This window comes from Pinus tabuliformis, chromosome J, assembly GCF_031772625.1.
Source record: "Pinus tabuliformis cultivar Carrire ecotype Pingquan chromosome J, CPIR1, whole genome shotgun sequence".
Taxonomy (NCBI): Eukaryota; Viridiplantae; Streptophyta; class Pinopsida; order Pinales; family Pinaceae; genus Pinus; species Pinus tabuliformis.
The window spans coordinates 1,315,427,825-1,315,434,799 of NC_142295.1; positions in this window are offsets into that span (position 1 = coordinate 1,315,427,825).

The window sequence follows — 6,975 nt, forward strand, 5'->3', positions numbered from 1 at the left end:
TAGTTCCTCCTTGATCAACTTCCTTTTAGGTAGTTTGATGTTCTATTTGACCAACCCCTCAACTAGTTCATAGGCAACAGGTGATACAATTAGCTCCTTCCTCCAAATGGCCAACAATTTGGACCTCAATTGTTTGTAGATGGCCTTATCTTCTCCTAAGATTAGGGACATGATATTTTGCATGTCTGTTTTGACAAATTTTGGATGAGATGTTGTAATGTTGGTGCAAAAGAATTGGAGCATCTGAAGGATTAAGTCATCACATTCTAGATCCAGCATAAGTATAAAAAATATGGATTTCTCTGTGCATTCTAAAACTTTTCACCTCTGAAAGAAAGTAAGAAGGGTGATATTGTCCAATCTTTGGAGGGCTCCTACCATTTCTCAAAAAATCACCCTCATGATGTCATCATTGTAGGGCAATAGGCGCATTGTTAAGGCTAAGATTTTACTGAGGCAAGCGGTGACAGTGAGTTTGACCTTTTCACAAGAATGCTCCAAGAACCTAGGTTATATCAAAGTAAACATAGATGGCTTCAAGTCCCAACTTGACCCTTTCCAGTCTGATTACTCTATGAGACACAAAGCTATGTATAATTTGTCTAACAATAGGGGGACATCTTTTGAATTTGTTCTCTACATTTTGGATCCAAGTTCAAAGAGACACTTACATTTTACATCTCCCTTCCAGATATCCCTTAATTGTTGAAGGATAGCATGGATCTTCCGAGAGAAAGCTCTGTTGTTCTGTTTTTGCTTTTGATCTCGAAGTTGTTTCCATTTTTTAACCACCGAAGTATTGCAGCCTAGAGGATTAACTGATGCATTACTATGTAGATTCTTGAGGTGAGTCCAAAAGTAAAATGATGACATCTTCTCTCTCCCTGGCTTTCTTCCCTCCTCCTCTTCTTCTCCCCCCCACCTTTTTTCTAAAGAAGGACGTAGTTCTTTGCGCCACAACACACTATTGCATTCATCAAGCCAACAAACTATTACATATATAGGATTATAGTGTTGTTGAAAAACGTCCTAACATCCAACCACAAAGTCTAAACAAGGAAAACAATTCAACCATACATACTGGTTCTAATTATTGGAGAAGATTTCTCCATTATTCCAACCTTAACTACATAGGAAAAATTATTTGAAACACTTGATCTCAAAAGTTGAAATCATTGAAGGATATACTTGCAATCTCAGTTTGTTAGGAGGAATTGAGGGTCAGACTCCAGCAAACCCATTGTGTGAGGCAGAAGAGTGATCTCCACGTCCACACTGCCTCTGCCTGCCTGGCCGGGATAAAGATAAACCATACCATCAAATTTGTTATTGTATCCACTCTTCATTCTTACAGGCTCTCCCCATCCAAAATCAGTCTCTTAAAATCAAGGGGAACTTCCAACTATAAAACAATTTATTGCTGCATTGTTGAATCCATAAAGCTTCGGATTCTGCTCCCATTCTTCATTCTTCTGTTTGATGGCATCCGCTCCATGAGAATCGATCACCTGCTGCAACACATTCGTTGTAAATGACAAGTCATTTGACAAGAGATGACCCACTCATGTGATGCCTTTGATGCTCTGAATAGCATGTAAGATCCTTGATTTATCAGACGACGCACAGTGAAAATCGAACTATGTAACTTTAAAGTAGGTAGTCCATCAGACAGGAAGAGCACTTCTGGAGGAATATTCAACCTTGGGTTAGCTGCAGTTTCTTGGTATAGCCAGAAACAGAGATCAGTTGCACTTAGCACAACGGAGGTAGAGTACATGGCAGCTAGTCAGGCTGCATGTGAGGCCATCTGGATGTGGAAGATTCTAGTGGGATTGTTTGGTTAGATGATGGATCCTACAGTAATATATTGTGATAATCAGAGTTGCATTAAACTCTCTAAGAATCCAGTGTTTCATGACAGGTCCAAGCATATAGATATCCGCTATCATCATCTACGGGATTGTGTGGTCAAGAGGATCATGATGTTGTAGTACATTTCGACCGAGGCACAGGATGTAGATATTTCGACAAAGGCATTGTCAAAAGGCAAGTTTGAGTTCCACAGAGATGGGATCGGGGTTGCTGATAATCCCTTTCTTGTTGAGAGGGAGTGTTGAAAAGTGGGCAACAGGAAATGCTAAATTTAGAATGTGCTAAAAATAGAATGTCTAAAAATAGCATGCCTAAAAATAGCATGTCTAAAAATAGCAGTTTGGCTAGTGAGGTCATTGGCCACCTTGGGTGAGAGGTGAAACTGCTAAAAATAGAAAGGTATAAAAATAGAATTTCTGGGTCCCTTCCTATTTATAGCAGTCCCTGGTCTATCTATAGGAAGTAAAATCGAATTTGGTCTTAACAACAATTTAAAATATTAACTAATTAATCTCCACGAGGTAATTAGTTGGAAAAATTAAACTTGAAGTCTTTGTGAGAACATGCAAATTAGTCATCCCACTGATTGAGGAATTTATCCTTTATTCTCTCCACTGATTGAGGAATTAAGTATGAGTTCTATAATGAGAGAATCAGTTGACTTAGTTCTAACTAGTCAAGTCCAGTTAGATTATTTTAACAAGTTGTTAAAATAATAAAATATAGTTTGTTAATGCTTGCATGCATGTGACAACTATTATTTTAGATAACTGGGGATTCACTCATGGATAACTGTTGCATGTCAGTTCTGTCAGAGACCCAGTTGAGATCAGATAAGGGACAGTGTACTATTAGATGCTTGGATCTTCCCATGGAATATTCCTTGCATGCAGGAGGAACTAGTGTCCTCAAGGATTGCGTAGTTGGACCTATGGGTGACATCAGGTATGATTTGGGGCCAATGCTCACATATTATGAATTTAACCCCAATCAAAATTGCGCAAGGAAATAGGGGATTGGTGGACTTGAGGCCTACATATTGAGGCATAGTGAGTCTATGATCTTCATCTTTTGATTGCAGGAAGTACAAGATAGCTCTTGAGTTGATATTTTTTGTAAACAGAAGAGGATTTCCACTTGATTGATAATACAATGTTGGGGGTTTTATGTTGGTGCTTTCCCCAGTGATATATCTGTGTTATGTGTGATTATTTCTCTTGATCAGTTATATGTGTTTATGGTTGATGTTGCTCATGAAATCGATTTTGCTTCCACTTAATGATTTGTAGAAGTAGCTCATGTGTTTTGCTTTAGTACATTGCATTACCAGTTTGATCTACAGGTGAAATTTCTATATGGTATCAGAGCACAGATAATCAAGAAAGGAAAAATATACAAGCAAGAGAAAGAAAGTCGAAGTTTATTATTCGGGATATAGATATCTAGTTCTCATCACAATTCAGATTTCATCCAGATGACCTTCATTGGGTTGAGGCTTGAGTATGCCCTTGATGGAAGCTCAAACTACATAGCTTGGAAGGATCGCATGGATGTAGTATTGGAAGATAATGGCATTAAGGACTTCATTGATCAAGATGTCCCCAAGCCTAGTGATGCTACTCAGGCTGCAGACTGGAAGAAGAATGTGGCTAGAGCTAGGAGAATCATCCTAGAGGGAGTTTGAGATCACATAGTCTCGAGCCTCCATGGGAAGGAGACTCCATTTGCAATGTGGAAAACATTGAAATATTTACATCAGAATAGCAGTGATCAGAGGAAGCTGGAACTGAAGGACAAGCTTTGAAATATAAAGTGTGAGAAGGGTGATATGATCACTACATTCTTGAACAAGCTCACCAACTATAGAGATGAGCTTGCAAGTGTAGGGGTCACTACTGCTGAAGATGATATGGTAAGTCTAGCATTCCTTGGCCTTCCTAAGATTTGGCATAGCTACCAGAACTCAATGAATGGAAGGGACAAACTTCCAGATTGGGAACGACTGTGGTCGGATTTGATTCAGGAGGAGGTCAGACCGAACACCAGAGATGGAGCTTCTTCATCAAAGAATGATGATGAAGAGAACTTTGCTTTAGCATCTAAAGCTAAGAAAGGGAAAGGGAAGGCATCCCAATCCAAGTCTTCTCAAGGAGGGAAGAAGTTTGACAAGTCAAAGTTGAGATGCTTTCATTGTCATGAGTTGGGTCACTATGCTACTAGTTGCCTAAAGATGAAGAAGTCCAAGAAAGGTTCCTCCAAGGAATCTGATGGTGATGCTCTAGCTTCACAATTTGAGATGGATTTCTCACTTATTGCATGCATGGTTTCATCCAACATCGTATGTGTTTGGTACTTGGACAGTGGAGCTTCTTTCCACATGTCAGGTGACAAAACTATTTCAGCACTTTGGAGGAGAAGGATCTCTAGATACAAATTGAGATGGGCGATGACGGAAAGTACCGTGTCTCAGGTGAAGGTACGGTTGTGTTTCAAAGGGAGCATGGTTCTCCCCTCTCTCTTTCTAATGTTATGTATGTACCAGGGCTGAAAAAGAATCTTGTGTCTATTGCTATGCTTGAGGATAAAGGCTATGATGTAGTCTTTAGTTTGGGAAAGGTTTTCCTAAGGCATATAGGCACTGGACAGACCAAACAGATAGGGATTCGAGTGAAGAATCTCTATAAGTTACAGGTAGAAGATTGTGCTACTTTGAGTTCCAAAGAAGAGGTGATGCATGGCCAAGATATTGGCGAGTTATGGCATAGGAGACTGGGCCACTTGCATCATGGGGCCTTGAAGATCATGCAGCAAATTTCTATCAGATTACCCAAGTGCAAGCTGGAGCAAGTGAGAATATGTAAAGGTTTCACTTTGGGTAAGTATGCAAAATCTTCTTTTCATGATCGGGATGGTAGAGTAGGAGAAGTTCTAGAGTGAGTTCATTCAAATGTATGCGGGCCCTTCTCTATAGCCTCCATCGGAAAGCAAAGGTATTATGTTATTTTTGTTGATGATTTTTCTTGTAGATGTTGGATCTACTTCATGCAAAAGAAGGATCAAACCTTCTTGAAGTTTTGTGAGTTCAAAGCCTTGGCAGAAAAAGAATCAGGGATGAAAGTAAAGGCCTTGCGAAGTGATAACGGTGGAGAGTATATTTCCCAGTAGTTTAAGGAATTTTGTGCTTCAGAAGGAATTAAACGGGAACTCACAGCACCTCATAACCCACAACAGAATGGGGTGGCTGAAAGGAAGAACAGATCTATTGTGGGCGCAACTCGATCAATGTTGCATGACCAAGGCCTACCACTTCATCTGTGGGTTGAGGCATGCAATATAGCAGTATATCTTCAGAACAGAAGTCCTCATCATATTTTGGGGATGAAGACACCTATGGAGACTTTTTCGGGGAAGAGACCAGATGTGAGTCACTTCCGCATCTTTGGATCACCAGTCTTCCATCATGTGACCAAAGATGCTCGAGAGAATCTAGACCTAACAACTGAGTTAGGAATATTTGTGGGGTACACAGATACACCTCACAACTATCGTGTGTTTCTGCCTGCCAGTCACAGGATCGTAGTGCACAGGGATCTAAAATTTGATGAGCAACGAGCCATGTGAGCATCACTTGAGAGGGAGCTCAAGTTGCATGGTGATGATGAGGAACTGTTAGTTCCTAAGGAGGAGGAGCCTCTTGATGATGCGGAGAAGCCGCATGCAGAGATTCCAATTGTGGAGATCACCACTACTAGACAGTCTTCCAAAGAAGGGCGAAAACACTCTCGGGAAGCTCATAGATTGATGTCGGATGCGAGAGAGAATGTGGGGTAGCCATCCTCTCAGCACAGATAGAGGAGATCTCCTGATAGATACACTGGCTACATGGCCCTGGTTGGGGAGTGTGTAGCAACCGAGCCTTCTTCTTTTGAGGAGGCAGTGTAGTAGCCAGTTTGGGTGGATGCGATGGTAGAGGAGTATGATTCTATCATGCGGAACAGTGTATGGGATGTTGTTCCTAGACCGAGGGACAAGTCAGTGGTTACTTCCCGATGGCTTTAGAAGGTAAAGTAGGCAGCTGATGGTAGTATTGAGAAAAACAAGGCATGGTTTGTTGCCCGTGGTTTCTCACAGATTGAGGGGATTGACTATGATGAGACCTTTGCTCCTGTTGCAAAGTACTCATCGATTAGATTGATTCTAGCACTATCAGCATAGATGGGTTGGCAGATCCATCAGATGGATGTGAAGATAGCATTCCTTAATGGGGAGATTGAGGAAGAGGTATACATAGAGCAACAAGAGGGATTTGAGACCTTTGATCATGAGTCACATGTGTGTCAGCTCAAGCGAGCATTGTATGGGCTGAAGCAAGCACCCCGTGCTTGGTATACCAGGATCGACAACTATTTCACCGGGTTGGGCTTCACCAAGAGTGAAGCGGATGTGAACCTCTACCACATCATTGTAGATGGTAAGCTATTGATTATTGTACTTTATGTAGATGATCTAATTTTGACAGGTGATGATCAGTTGATTAAGTCTTTCAAGGCGGATCTTGCAAGAGAGTTTGAGATGAAGGACATGGGTCTCATGCACTACTTTCTAGGCATGGAGGTGTGGCAGAGAGATGGGGAAGTATTTGTGTCTCAGGGCAAGTATGCTAATGAGATACTGAGGCGCTTCCACATGGATATGTGCAAGCCCATGGAGACTCCTCTAGCAGGTAACTAGAGGAAGGAGGATGCTACTTCAGGTGAGGTAGTAGCTGCTACTGTCTATAGGCAGCTTGTGGGTTCACTCATGTATTTGGTGAACACACGACCGGATTTGTGCTTTGCAGTGAACTAGCTGAGTTAAGCTATGGTTCAGCCAACCAAGTTATTTTAGAAGGTGGCAAAGAATGTGCTGAGATATCTTAGAGGCACTATACAATATGGATTATGGTACAGGTGGACAGAGGGAGTGAAGATCCAAGGCTACACAGATGCAAATTGGGCAGGTAGTCCATCAGATAGGAAGAGCACTTCTGGAGGAATCTTCAACCTTGGGTTAGCTGCAGTTTCTTGGTATAGCCGGAAACAGAGATCATTTGCACTTAGCACA